We start from the raw sequence: 13,720 nt of genomic DNA, 5'->3' as shown, positions 1-13,720 counted from the left end.
TTTTGCTTACTCATTCATCTGTTGATGGTTACTTGGGTTGCTTCCATGTTTTAACTACTGTGAATAATGCTATTATGAACATGATGTACATGTATCTTTTTGAAAGCTCCTTTCATTTTTGGGTATATATGCAGAAGTGAAATTGTTCGGCCATGTGATAATTCTGTTCTTAATTTTTTAAGGAACCACCATATTGTTTCCATAGTAGCTGTACCATTTTGCATTTCCACCAGAAATGCACAGAATTCCAATTTCTCCACATTCTCACCAAACTGGTTACTTTCTTTTTCTTTTTTTATTTGATAGTAGCCATCCTAATGGGTATGAGGTGGTAGCCATTTCATCATAGTTGTAATTTGCGTTTTCCTAATGATTAGTGTTGCACATCCTTTCAAGTGCTTATTGGCCATTTGTGTATCATCTTTGGAGAAATTCAAAGGCTATTCAAGTCCTTTGCACTATTTTGAATAGGGTTTTGTTGTTGTTTTAGGGTGTTCTCTGTATATTCTGGATTTTATTCACTTATATAGGACTTGCAAGTATTTTCTCCCATTCTATAGGTTGCCTTTTCATTCTGTTGACAGTGTCCTTTGATGCACAAGATTTTAAAAGTTTCATGAAGTCCAGATTGTCTTTTTTTTTTCCTTGTGCTGCCTATGCCTTAGGTCTCATATTTAAGAAACCATTGCAGAACCCAGTGTTGTGAAACTTGTATCCTGTCTTTTCTTCTAATAGTTTTATAGTTCTAACTCTTAATTTAAGTTTCTGATGCATTTTGAGTTAATTTTTGTATGAGGTGTTTGGGAAAGATTCCAACTTCATTCTTTTGCATTTGGATATCCAGTTTTGCCAGCCCCCTTTTTTCTTTTTTAAAGATTTATTTATTTATTTATTCAGAGAGAGAGAGAGAGGCAGAGACACAGGCAGAGGAAGAAGCAGGCTCCATGCAGGAAGCCCAATGTGGGACTCGATCCCGGGTCTCCAGGATCACACCCCGGGCTGCAGGCGGCACTAAACTGCTGTGCCACCGGGGCTGCCCTGCTAGCCCCATTTTTGAAAGGACTGTCATTTCCCCATTGAATGGTTTTGGCATCCTTGTGAAAAATTATTGATTATGTATGGAAAGGTTTATTTCTGAGCTCTGTTTCATTGGTCTTATATGTCGTCTCTATGCCAGTACCATACCATTTAATTATTGTAGGTTTGTAATCCGTTTTGAAGTTTAGAAGTATAAGCCTCAACTTTGTTCTTTTTCAAAATTATTTGGCTCTTTGGGACCTATTGAATTCCATGTGAATTTTCAGGTGGATTTTTGTTTCTGTAAAGAAGGTCATTGTGACTTCGATAGTGAATGCATTGAAGCTGTAGATCACTTTGGGCACTATTGATGACTTAACTATATTAAGTCTTTCCAATTCATGAACATAGGATATCTTTCTATTTATTTATGTTCTTTATGTTCTTTCAGAAATGCTTTGTAGTTTTTATTGTACAAGTCTTTCACCATCTTGGTTAAGTTGACTCCTAAGAATTTTATTCTTTTTGAGGTATAGTAATGAATTATTTTCTTAACTTCCTTTTCAGATTGTTTATTATTATTATCATTATATAGAAATGCAACTGATTCTTGTGTGTTGACTTTATATCCTTCTATTCTGTTGAATTCATTTATTCTAACTATTTTTGTGGAAGCTTTAAGATTTTCTATTTACAGGTCATAGATTTTACATATAGATTATAGATACATAGATGAATGGTTTTTTAAAATTTAAATTCAATTAATTAACATATAGTGTGTTATTAGTTTCAGAAGTAGAGTTCTGTGTAGATGAATGTTTACTTGATAAAATATACTTTAATAAGAAAGTGAGCATCTTACTTAATTGGGAAACAATGGAGGCATTTCCGCTAGAGGAGTTTGTTTAGTGGGACTGTCCGGTTTCTGAAAGTTAAATAGAATTCAACTCTGAAAACATCTGTATCTGGTGCCAGTTTCATTTAAGAATGTTCTTGGGTAACCCGGGTGGCTCAGCTGTAGCGCCGCCTTCAGTCCAGGGCCTGATCCTGGAGACCCAGGATCAAGTCCCACATCGGGTTCCCTGCATGGAGCCTGCTTCTCCCTCTGTCTCTACCTCTCTCTCTGTGTGTGTGTCTCTTAAGAATAAATAAATAAATAAAATCTTAGAGAAAAAAAGAATATTCTTGATGAAAGTTGAAATTATTAATGTTGTTAAACCTCAATTCTTGAGTAAACGTCATGTCAATATTACCTATAGCGAAATGGGAAGATGTATAAAGTATTCTCAAGGAAAAACATTTGTGTACTATTATGTTAATTACAAGCTGGATTAGCTGAATTTTTTCATGAGTACTTGAATAACTGAGGGCTCAGCAAAGTTTTTTTCAGATGTGGATGTTTGGCAGGTGAATGTGGATGTTTTTTCACAGATGAATGAAGTGATCCCATTACTTCAAGGAAAATAATTGAAAATATTTGTTATCAATCGTAAAATTCTGGCTTTTGAGCAAAAAATTACAATTTTGGAACATTTGATCTGCTTCTGTATGCTTGAAAGCTTTCCTATACTTTTTGGTAAGATTGGTTGGTGATCTTAAAGACTGGTGATATTTTAAGATGTGTTTTAAATAATGTACAATTCAAACATTTGAGAGGTGTGCATAAATTAATAAGCTAATATTTTCCAAATAAGTAAGGAATGATGTTACAAAGTTATGCATGAGTTAAACATCCATCCAACCTATAATATAGATTAATGGGTTTTAATATAACAGTACAAAAAGTTCCTTCTTGTGGTTTCATATTTTATATTGCAACTGGAAATTTAATTGCATTTGCTTTTAGTATTTATTTGCCCACCATTTCATTTTTTAGTTTGTCTAAGTTTTAACCTTTCTTATATGTAGTATATAGTTGGGATTTGTTTTATGAGCCAAACATAAAATCCTTTCCTACTTTTGATAGTGAATTATAAGCCCATTCACATTTATTGAAATGACTGAATGTTTAGGTTAGCTTCTGTCATTTTATATTATAGTTACCACATAAATTATGTTAAAATATGTTTTCCCTCTATGATGCATTTTTTGTTCTTTTATAAATTTTGCTTTCTTCCTCTTTTTATTCTTTCTGTTCTTTTAACACTTTTTTTTAAAAGATTTTATTTATTCATGAGAGAGAGAGAGGCAGAGACATAGGCAGAGAGAGAAGCAGGCTCCATGCAAGGAGCCTGACATGGGATTTGATCCCAGGACCCCACTATCACGACCTGAGCCAAAGGCACATGCTCAACCACTGAGCTACCCAGGCGTCCCTCCTTTTCCACTTTTATCCAATAACTCTTATTAAATTTCCATTAAAATTTCTCCTATTCTGTCTTAGAGTCTACATTTTTGACATGATCTCTTTTTTGTATCATTTTTGAGATCAGCCAACTCTTGTTTCATTACTTGTATTCTTTTGTTCAGTTTTTTTTTTTTTTTAAGATTTTATTTATTCAGAGAGAGAGAGAGAGAGGCAGAGACACTGGCAGAGGGAGAAGCAGGCTCCATTCAGGGAGCCTGACATGGGACTTGATGCCAGGTCTCCAGGATCATGCCCTGGGCTGAAGGCGGCACTAAACCGCTGAGCCCCCTGGTCTGCCCTTTGGTTCAGTTTTTGTCTTAGGTTTTGAATTTCAAAATCAGGTGTTTTTTTCATATTCCTAAACAGAGATATTTAATTCAGTTTGGATTTCTGTGTTACAGTTCTCTGCTGGTGCATGGTTTTTTTTGAGGGAAGGGAGTAGGGGTGGCTAAGTTGGTAATCTTCACTAGCTGATGTGTTTTTGTTGTTTTTTTCTGTAGTTTTATATAGATGAAGAGTACTTATGACTACGCCCGTTCAAGACTTGGAGTGGTTTACAAGCGTCCTCATTTAAAGCGCCCTCTTGTGTCGTTATCATGTTGTGCATCTTCTTTAATGGATGATGCAGATGGGACAGAATCTAGTGTAGAAGTGAGGGGATTAGTCTTCACCAAGCTGTTTCAGCCAGTGGAACAGGAGAGGAGCATACATGGCAGAGATGCTGGCTGGTAGGCAGATGTTGTGGTAGTAAATTGTATAAGTCTTTTCTGATTGAGTTTTGTCAATAAAATAGGAAGCAAGATTAGGCTGAGTGAGGATGAAGAGATCTAGGAGATCGAAGAGAGAAAACTGTTAGGTTTCTCTAAGAAGACATTGGGATAATAGGTAGATGACTATATGGTTAGATCTTTTCATGTCATTAAATACATTTGCAACATATTTTTAATGGTTGCTCACAGTTTTGTTTTATGGCTTAAATTATGGATTTATGATATTTTTTAAAAAACCACTTTCTTGTTGCTTCCAATTTCTTACTATTGTAAATAAAATGGAACAATGTCTCTTGCTATACCATTCCTACACTTGGAGTTCTTAACTTTTTTGTTGTCAAGATATGGAAATGGTTATCTTTCTCATTGGTTCATAAACTAGTGAGATTGTACACTTGTGTAAAATGTAAATTTTAGAAGTGTGATGATATCTTTAATAGTCAAAGGCAAAATTCTCCAACCACAATCATGAGGTTCTAAATATGTACTTTTATATAGTGGTACTAATTATTATTAGAATAATACTGTGAGACTGAAACTGTCATTATCATATTGTTGTATTGCTGGGAAAACTAATAGCATCACTAACTTGCTGTATACACAGAGTATATACCAAAGGTAGTGAATTCTTAGCCAAGTCCATTTGAAAATATGAGTCAGTTATTTTGCTTGTAACCTAGTCCTGCTAAAGCAAGAAAGGGAATTGCACGTACTTCAAGCAAAGGTTTATCAGACAAGACCTAGGAAAGAAAGAAATCAGGATAGACTCCTGATGCCCTTAGCATCTCTTCATGCCCCATTGCTGTCTCCTAGGTTGATTGGTTCATTTCCTGGTGGTGGCTAGGGTGGAGGGCAAGACAGTGCACTAAAAGCTGCTATTGGTGGAAGACACAGAGGAGAGAGGTTGAGTTGATACTTCAGAAGTATCCGTTAAAAAAGTCTTTAATAATTTAATGAAATTGTGCAAAGGAGTAATTATATTACTAGAATTGATACTTTGTAATTATATTACTAGAATTGATACTTTGTATCTTTTAAACATCACAGAACTCAAAGGATTTCCAGATCCTGTCATACATAGCTCACCATTCTAGAAGGTCAGTTTTATAGCAAACCTATATGTAAGCTAACATTGGTCAGCAATAAGCAACACTAGTGCACACTTACCTTCTGTGGGCACAATGCTTTTTTAATACTGTTTAACTTTCTTGTATAAGCCATATTACTCTGTGAGGTGGATAATGGGATCAATGGCATAGAAAAGGGAATAAATAAGAACATTTACCTTCTATTTTTTCTGTTTCCATGAACCTTAAAAAGTCTTATATTTAATCTTCTATGACAGTCTACAGTTTATTTCCTTATAATGTTATCTCACATATACTTTAATACTGATGAGGTATAAATTTTTACCCATAAAGTTCATGTATAAGAAAAAAATAAGTTTATATTCTAAGTGGCAGGACTCATCATCTCACTTGTAAACTTAGAAGACCAAGCAGAGGTTTGAGGGGCTGAGAAGTCAGAGAAGTTAAAAAAAAAAAAAAAAAAAAAAAAAAACTCTTCCTTTACTTCTATTTTATTTTATTTATTTTTTTTAATTTTTATTTATTTTTTTATTTATGATAGTCAACAACTTCTATTTTAAAGAGGCAGACATATTTGTGTTCGTGAACTCTCTTAACTTCTGGTAAATCAAGTTGAGGAGAGACCCCTTCACACCTAAAGCAGCCATTAGGCTGTGGGTGTCTTCTATCTGGGTGGTTATTGCACCCTCTTTCACACTTTCTGACCTTTCTGCTCTCTAGCTCACTCTCTTTTCCTCAGTTAGAGCCCATTTCCTAGTGTCCTGCTTCAGCCATGTCCCCACCCCGAGCAGTACTCAGATCAAGACCCATTTGTTCACCAGGTCTTCAGTGCCCTATGGTATGGCCATCTCAGCTGTATCCGTTTAGTTCCTGCCATCATGTGCTCCTCGCTTCTCTTCTGGTTTCCTCCTGTGAGGTAAATATCCCTGACCCTTGATGCGGCTCAGGCAGGTACCTGAGTACTAAAACCATAATTGGTCAGAAAAAATTCTGGACCAGAACTATAAGACCGTTGTGATAGGAAAGTCTACGTGGATTTCTGCATCATTTAGCCAGCACAGCGATCTTGGCTATGTTAAAGTTATCTCTATAGTTGGCTTTTTTTTAGAGCCAAAACAAAAATGACAAACTGGCTATCTAACCTCTCATTACCAGAATGGAGGTGGGATATAAAACCTCACCTCTCCTAATAATTCATGCAAACAGTTCTTACGTGGGTCTACTTCATGAGTAGAATGAACATAGTTGTAATTTCTAAGATTCTGTGTGACAGGTTTCCTATAACTTTTTTTGTGGTCAGTTACTAAAAGCCACAAGACAGTAAAACTCTTTTTTTTTTTCAGTTGGTAAGATAATAGAAGTCGAGTGTACAGTCTTTTAGTGTTTCATCTTGATCTGGTTGTAGAACTTAAGGAATTCGGCCCCAGAGATGTTAAATGACTTGTCCTTTGTCTTAATAGGCTTCTTGACTACCAGCACAAGTGTGTTAATTCACTGACTGGTTTTGATAACCATCATGCAGTGATGCATGTCTGTTTGATAAGCATAACCATTGGAGGGTTACTTTCAAAGATTTCTTTTGAGCTATTGCTTGTTGAGGTCAAAATACTATGATATGATGATCTGGCCTGAGGAATATGGGGTTCATACTGCCAATTAGAAGCACAAATGCCACATTTGGGATTTAGTGAGATTAGAATATCTCAGGTTAAACACCTGCTGAATGCTAGGATCATACATAGGAAATCCTTTTTAATACCTGTTACAGTCCTATAATAGGGAGTATTATAGCAATAGTGATTGCTATTGCTATTTACAGATAAGAAAACCATGTTTGTAAGAAGACATTACCTGGCCTGAGTCTCCATAGCTTATATGCTTAGTTGCATACCATTACACGTTTTCTCCCTTTCCTAACAAAATTTCAGTTTTGCTTAGGTGTCCTTCTTTCCTCCATAATACCATCTGTGCTTTGTAGATGGTGGGCTCTGGCTTCAACCCTTAGGGTTGTATCAACAAGGATCTAAAGTTGTGGTTCCCAACCTTGGCTTCAAATTTTAATCTTTCTAAAGAGAAACTTAAACAGTGATGCCTGGAGCCTGCTCCCAGAAACTCTTGATTTTTTTTGGCAGAGGGCAGGGTACAGGGACGCCTGGGGTGTGGACATGAGATTTTTGGTAGCTCCCAGGTGATTGTAAAGCATAGCCAAAGTTGAAAACCACTGGTCTCAACAACTAGGAAGTTCCATTCTTGCCAATAGCTGGTTTGGGCTTGAACTATAAATACATGTCCTCTGGTACACTTCTGGGAGAGTTAACATCTCTTAAGATACACAGGAGGTTAGACATTGCCATGTCTAAATATGACACCAAGAACTGATGTTGCTGTCTTATGACCTCAAGGGGAACTAGCTAACCAGCCAAAGTGACAGCGAAGGAAGTTGGGAAGAAGCTGGGTCCTTGATGACAACTGAGCCATGGACTTCACCAGCCTTGCAAGATATCAACCTACAGATTTCGTTATACCACATGAATAACCTATTTTCTTTACTCTTTAAACCATTTTGATTTGAGTTCCCTGTTACCTACAGCCAAAGGCAAGCTAGTAAATGTGAGCCAAGAATCAAACCTCCATTTGTCTGCAAAAGTTCACGTTTCTCTCCTGACCACCTTCTTCACCAAAGACTGTTTTCAATCTCTGCTCCTGTGGACAATACAGAGTAAGAAACAGGTGTTAGAGAGGAGGAAACGTGACAGTGGGCAGGGCTGTGTTCCCTCCCAGCATGGAACAGAAACTGGGGAGGAATAAATATATTTAAAGGAGAAAATGTACATGTTAGGTCAGGAGGGATAAGATGCCCAACTCACCTCAAAGTGGCGTCGATTCCTGTGAAATTTGTAACACTTTTCACATTATTTAAAAATAACATAAGAAAATAGTAGACGTATTTTTCGTTGCTATGTGTCATTCTGAGATATGTCTTTATTTTCGTAGTTAACATCTCTGCAATTGGAATTTTACAGTTGATGGAATATCACATTTTACTCAGCAGGTTATTTTTTCTTACTGGTACATAATAAAGGGTAGATCTTGCCAAGAAGTTAGTGACGTTTAGATTTGAATGTAATTTTTTAACTGAACTTATATATGTATATAGTCAAACGTTTAATATAAAATAAACTTCTGAAATTTATTTTGGATTAATAAATTATGAAAACATAAAAAGGTTTCTTAAATGAAGCAGAGTGGCTGGCTCTCTGTCTCCCAACTTCCCCTGCTCTCTTTGTGGTTGGCAGAACTCTAAGATGGCTCCCGAGATACTGTGCCCCTGGTGTACACGACCTGTTTAACCACTTCCTCCATAGGCATTACTCTATGATGGATTTCACTCCCATGATTATCTTACATTATGTGTCAGAGATGAAGTGGTTTTACTTCTGATGTAATTGAAGTCTTAAATCAGTTGGTTTGGAGTTTAATCAAAGGGGAGATGATCTCAAGTGGGCCTAAGCTATAATTGTATGAACACTTAAAAGAGACTTGGTCCAGAGTTTAGAACGGAGCTTCTCCCACTGGCCTTGAAGAAATAAGTTGCCATGTTGTGACAGGGCCTTGTGTCTAGAGCCGACAACAACCCTCAAATAATGTGGAAGAAGTGCCAATCACCTGAATGAACTAGGGACAGGTGTTTGGGCTCATTTTGTATATTCCCACCCCAGGCCTCTGAGGAGCTCAGATTCCTTCTAACTGGGAATATTAATTATAATCCAAGATGTAGGTGCTGGGTATGCTTAGTGCTATTGAGTCTGGTCAGATGAAGACAGGCCCTGAGAATATAGTGTAAACTGTCACACACTTCAAAAAGCGACAGCCTGGGGGGAATGGGGCTTCTGAGGAGCTCTGAATCTGTCCTACCCTCTCTGGTGACCACTAGGGTTAGGGTTCTGGTTTTCACAGTTACTGTAGTTGTGGGGCTATTAATCTACAAGGTTGCTGTGGAGCTGGGGAGAGAATGAGCTTAGGGCAAGTCATTGCCACAAGGCATTTTACCAAGATTCAGCTGTTTTTCTTGAGTACATTCTCTCTGTTGTAAGCCTTTAATTTCCAGAATTCTGAAAAAAATTGGTTTTGACTGTTTTTGCCATTTCTCTTGTGCCTTATATGGAATGGTAGATTTTTAGAGATCCTTAGTTTGCCATTCCGGAAGTAGAAACCCTGGTTCACTTTTAAGTATTGTTTGACATCATAATACCTTCTTTTCTCCCCCCTCTTATCTGTGCTTTAGAAATATTTGTGACTGGTATGAAGACTGAATGTGTGCCAGCTTCTACTCTTTTTATTTCAGAATTCCCCCTTTTCCTGCCTTGCCATCCAGGGACTCATCTTTCTGGCAGGATACTCCTTGTTCCTGAGTTTTTAGGACCTTCACTCCTGTTCCAAATTTTTAACTACCTTTTTTAGGAGTTCCACAGAAGTGGTCTTTATTTACCATTCACATAAGTAAGTCTTAGATAAATAAATTTTATATCCTAGCTGAGTCCTATGCAAAAATACTTCAAATTTATTTGCCTCCATGTGTTGTTTGGCAGGTATATTTGTTACATAATAATATAAACTAGACTTTAATCTTGGACTTCCTGAACAAATTTGTGATTCAGCCCCATATCTGCTGACACACCAGCTCTTTTCAGCTTTCTGTATGCCGGCAGATTGCAAGCCAATTTAAACTTCCATGTGTAGCTGAACTCTGTTAGGTGAACCCGGAATCAACAGAAATGCTCCTTATTTCAGCCAAATGCACATAAAACAGTCATTTCAGTCCATGAAGAAGGAAAACCTGGTCCCAGTGAATTCCTGATTGTCTCAGAGCCTGAATGCCTGTCCTTGTGCTGCTGTGAAGGGTTCTATGTTCTCCCCAAGCTGGGGAGATGATGTGCGCGGCCACTCCGGAAACAGAAACCCGCCTGGCCTCCCCTGGCCCCTGCCACTCTGGCCTGCCAGCAGTTCTTCAGGGCTGTGTTCTTTGGGATGCACCTCCAACTAAATCTGTATGGGGTGGGGGGCTGGGGGGTGACATGAAGAATGACTCTGACTTTTTAAATGGGGTGTGCAATCCCCCTTGCCCCATCTAGGGGCCAAAAGGCAAGACAGAGGAAGAGGGTGCCCTGTACCAAAAGGAGCGACACTGTTTGTGCCCATGGCCTCCGTTTTGTTAAATCTCAGAATACCATAGCTGTGACTAGGCCATGGTATGGGAGCTGCGTGAAGGATTGTGAAACAGCCTCCTGGGCCCACCCTCCAATCAGCAAGGCTTCTTGTTCAGCCCCCAGGTCAAATCCCAGTATTGGAAAATAGGGGTGCTGGATGTCAGACATGCCTGCAGGTGTTATTCCTCTTGTTGGCCTGCTATCCCCTGAGGCCTGGCCCACATCTCTGTCGTCAGGGCCCAGCTTTAAGGTATACCAGGCATGGCGCCCTTCATCCTCCACCCTTTCTGGACTCAGCAGCCCTGGCACTCCTTGTCCTCAGTTGTCCTCCCTGATATTCTGGAAGCAACACAAGAGCATTCAATGTCTGTCTTATTCACGGCTGGATTCCCTGCAAGGATCAGGTGCATAGAAGACCCTCATTCAGTATTCATTAAATCATTATCAAAATTTATTTTTTTTAAGATTTTATTTAGTCATGAGAGGGGGAGGGGGGCAGAGACACAGGCAGAGGGAGAAGCAGGTTCCATGCAGGGAGCCTAACGTGGGACTCCATCCAGGGTCTCCAGGATCACACCCTGGGCTGAAGGCGGTGCTAAACCACTAGGCCACCAGGGCTGCCCCTTATTTTTTATTTTTATTGAATTTTGTAAAGTTTACTGAGTGATAGTACAAAGCTCCCAAAGAGGGAGGGGTCCTGAGCCCCCCCCCCCAATTTTTTTTTTTAAGACAGCACATGAGCAGGGGCTAAAGTGTCCTGAGCATGTGTAAGGTAGACTGGGCTACGCTATGTTCAGTAGGTTAGATGTATTAGATGCACTTTTGACTCATGATATTTTCAACTTAGAATGGGCTTATAGCCATCATAATTCAAGGAAGGTCTGTATGTGACATTCACATAACATGTGACAGGCCTTTGAGGCTTTGCAATTTTACCTAAATGCTACCCAGTCTCCTTTCTCATTTGCAGACTCAGGACTCTTAACCAGTGTCATCCCCAACTATATGGTACACACTCATGGTTGAGCTCTGCACACCAGTGGATCCAGGGACTGTGGGTGGAGTCTGCTGGTTGCCCAAATTGGAAATTGATGCTCATTGGTCTAAGACCACCTGGGACCCACTTGGAGTCAACTAGGACAGGTTTATTATTTACTGTAGTGAGAGAAAGCTTGCATTTCAGGGGGCTGGGGGCCCTCTCAATAGGAGAGAGTTAAAGGAAAAATAATTTGAGTTCTTGAGGCTAGAGTAAGTCATGGGATAGTCTTGGCAGGGATGGGTCAGATTTTGTCAACTAGAGAGCTGCTGGCAGAGTCACTGGTCTTGTCTGTGAGTGAGCAGGTGTTAGGAGTTTATACTTGGATGCTTTGTGACATGCATGCTGTGAAGGGGTGCAGTTTATGGCTTGTGTAAGTCCTAGAGCACTGCATTTTGTCAAGTTGTGGTTCTGTTTCAATTCCCTGGTTCTCCACAGCCTGGCTGGCAGCAGAGCAGTTTTTCACCTTTTTTTTTTTTTTTTTTTTTTTTTTTTAAGATTTTATTCATGAGAGATACACAGAGAGAGGCAGGGACATAGGGAGAGGGAGAAGCAGGCTCCCTGTTGGGAAACCTGATGCACGATTCAATCCCAGCTCCCCAGGATCACGACCTGAGCCAAAGGCAAATGCTCAACCACTGAGCCACCCAGCCTTCCAGTTTTTCACTTTTTATCAAGGGGAGAGTGTGGCAAAAGAGAGCCATGAGAGGGAATGCTAGGCAATGTCTTGCCGATCTGACCACTGCATCCCCTGCCAACAGTAAGAGGGGGAGCTGTGTGCAGTGGTGCCGGTAGAGACTGCCAGGGAGATGTCTCAGGTTTGGGGAAGGCCCTGCCTGGCCTTGGAGGAGTTTCTGTGGAATTCCCATCTGTGTATGTTTCGCCTCGCTTTTGATCTAGATTACAAATTGTATCTTCTGTTTGTATAAGAGGAAGAGTGGGGCGCCTGGGTGGCTTAGTTGGTTAAACATCTGACTGGATTTTAGCTCAGGTCATGATCTCAGGGTCCTGGGATTGAGCCCCATGTCAGGGTCCGAGTTCATCGGGGACCCTGCTTGAGATTCTCTCTCTCGCTTACCTTCTGCCCCTCCCTCCGCTCTGTCTCTCTCTGAATAAATAAATAAATTCTTAAAAAAAAAAAAAGGTGGAAAAGGAAATGCAGGCCATGCATTCTGTGTTTTAGTGTACAAGTTGAGTGTAATCCAGTCCTCCCCTTGCTCTCTAATGTCACTTCATTTTGATGAAAGCAGAGACTCTCAGGGCAGTGCTTCTTCACTGGCAAGCCACAGAGGGAGGGTGCACTGGGGGAGTAAGAGCCACACCCCTTCTGTGGGAAGCCTCTGGAGAGGAGGGGGGAGGGGGAAGAGAGGCAGGGGAGGGGGAAGAGAGGCAGGGGAGGGGCAGACCCCAGGGGAGAAGGGCTTTGATTTTGTTTCCAGGCCTCTAGGCTAATCCAGGGTTAGGATTAAGAGTCCAAATTCCTTGCTTATCCCTGGACTCAATGACTCCCTTTATGAAATATGCTGATGGGGCCCTTTGTTTCAGCTGGTACTACGGAAAGAAATAGAATTCTATCATTACTAGTTATAACATTAGCCAATTTCTCTTTCAAAAAAAGAAAAGAAGGACACCATGTTTGAAAATCAGCCTCTGAAATGTCCCCAATGTGACTTTGTACTCATTGCAAATGGCCTTCTTCTGGGACTCTAAATTTATTTATTTATTTAAAATTTATTATTTTTTTATTTTAAATTTAAATTCTTAAAATATTTTTTCATGAGAGACACAGAGAGGCAGAGACACGCCCTAAACCAAAGGCAAATGCTCAACCACTGAGCCACCCAAGTGCCCTGGGACTCTAAATTTAGCAGCACTTACACTAAGAAAGTGATCATCTTTGACAAAAGAATGGCTTGGGCAGCCCCGGTGGCTCAGCGGTTTAGCCCAGCTTTCGGCACAGGGCCTGATCCTGGAGACCCGGGATGGAGTCCCATGTCGGGCTCCCTGCATGGAGCCTGCTTCTCCCTCTGCCTGTGTCTCTGCCTCTCTCTCTGTGTCTCTCATGAATGAATAAATAAAATCTTAAAAAAAAAAAAGAAAAGAAAAGAAAAAGAAAGGGATGGCTGGGCTAGGATGTGGACTTCTGAAATGTGTGCTTGGCAGACAGTGACTGAGCCTGTTCCCTGGGAGTCCCCCAGCAGGTAAACTGATCGACCCTCAGCAGCTGTTCTGGAGGGGAAACATACGAGTTGTAT

The 13,720-nt window shown here is 39.8% G+C and overlaps 1 protein-coding gene across 7 annotated transcripts in view; it reads left to right on the top strand.

Annotated features, from left to right (window-relative positions):
* Positions 1–8,462, top strand: part of ZC3H8 (zinc finger CCCH-type containing 8) — a 29,723-nt gene extending 21,261 nt beyond the window's left edge. Inside the window, exons 9-11 of one of the 7 annotated variants that reach the window (XR_008664739.1) lie at positions 3,865–5,231; positions 6,044–6,138; positions 7,625–8,462. The gene's annotated coding sequence lies outside the window, so the exon portion shown is untranslated. Of the gene's footprint in view, positions 1–2,448 lie in introns of all 7 variants that reach the window. The other 6 variants (XR_008664738.1, XR_008664737.1, XM_055327464.1 and 3 more) reach the window with 6 other exon arrangements.
* Positions 8,463–13,720: the final 5,258 nt, after the last annotated feature.

Source organism: Nyctereutes procyonoides, unplaced genomic scaffold, assembly GCF_905146905.1.
Source record: "Nyctereutes procyonoides isolate TBG_1078 unplaced genomic scaffold, NYPRO_anot_genome, whole genome shotgun sequence".
NCBI classification, from domain to species: Eukaryota; Metazoa; Chordata; class Mammalia; order Carnivora; family Canidae; genus Nyctereutes; species Nyctereutes procyonoides.
The sequence above is the reverse complement of the archived record's forward strand: the minus strand, read 5'-3'. Positions and strand labels throughout refer to the sequence as shown.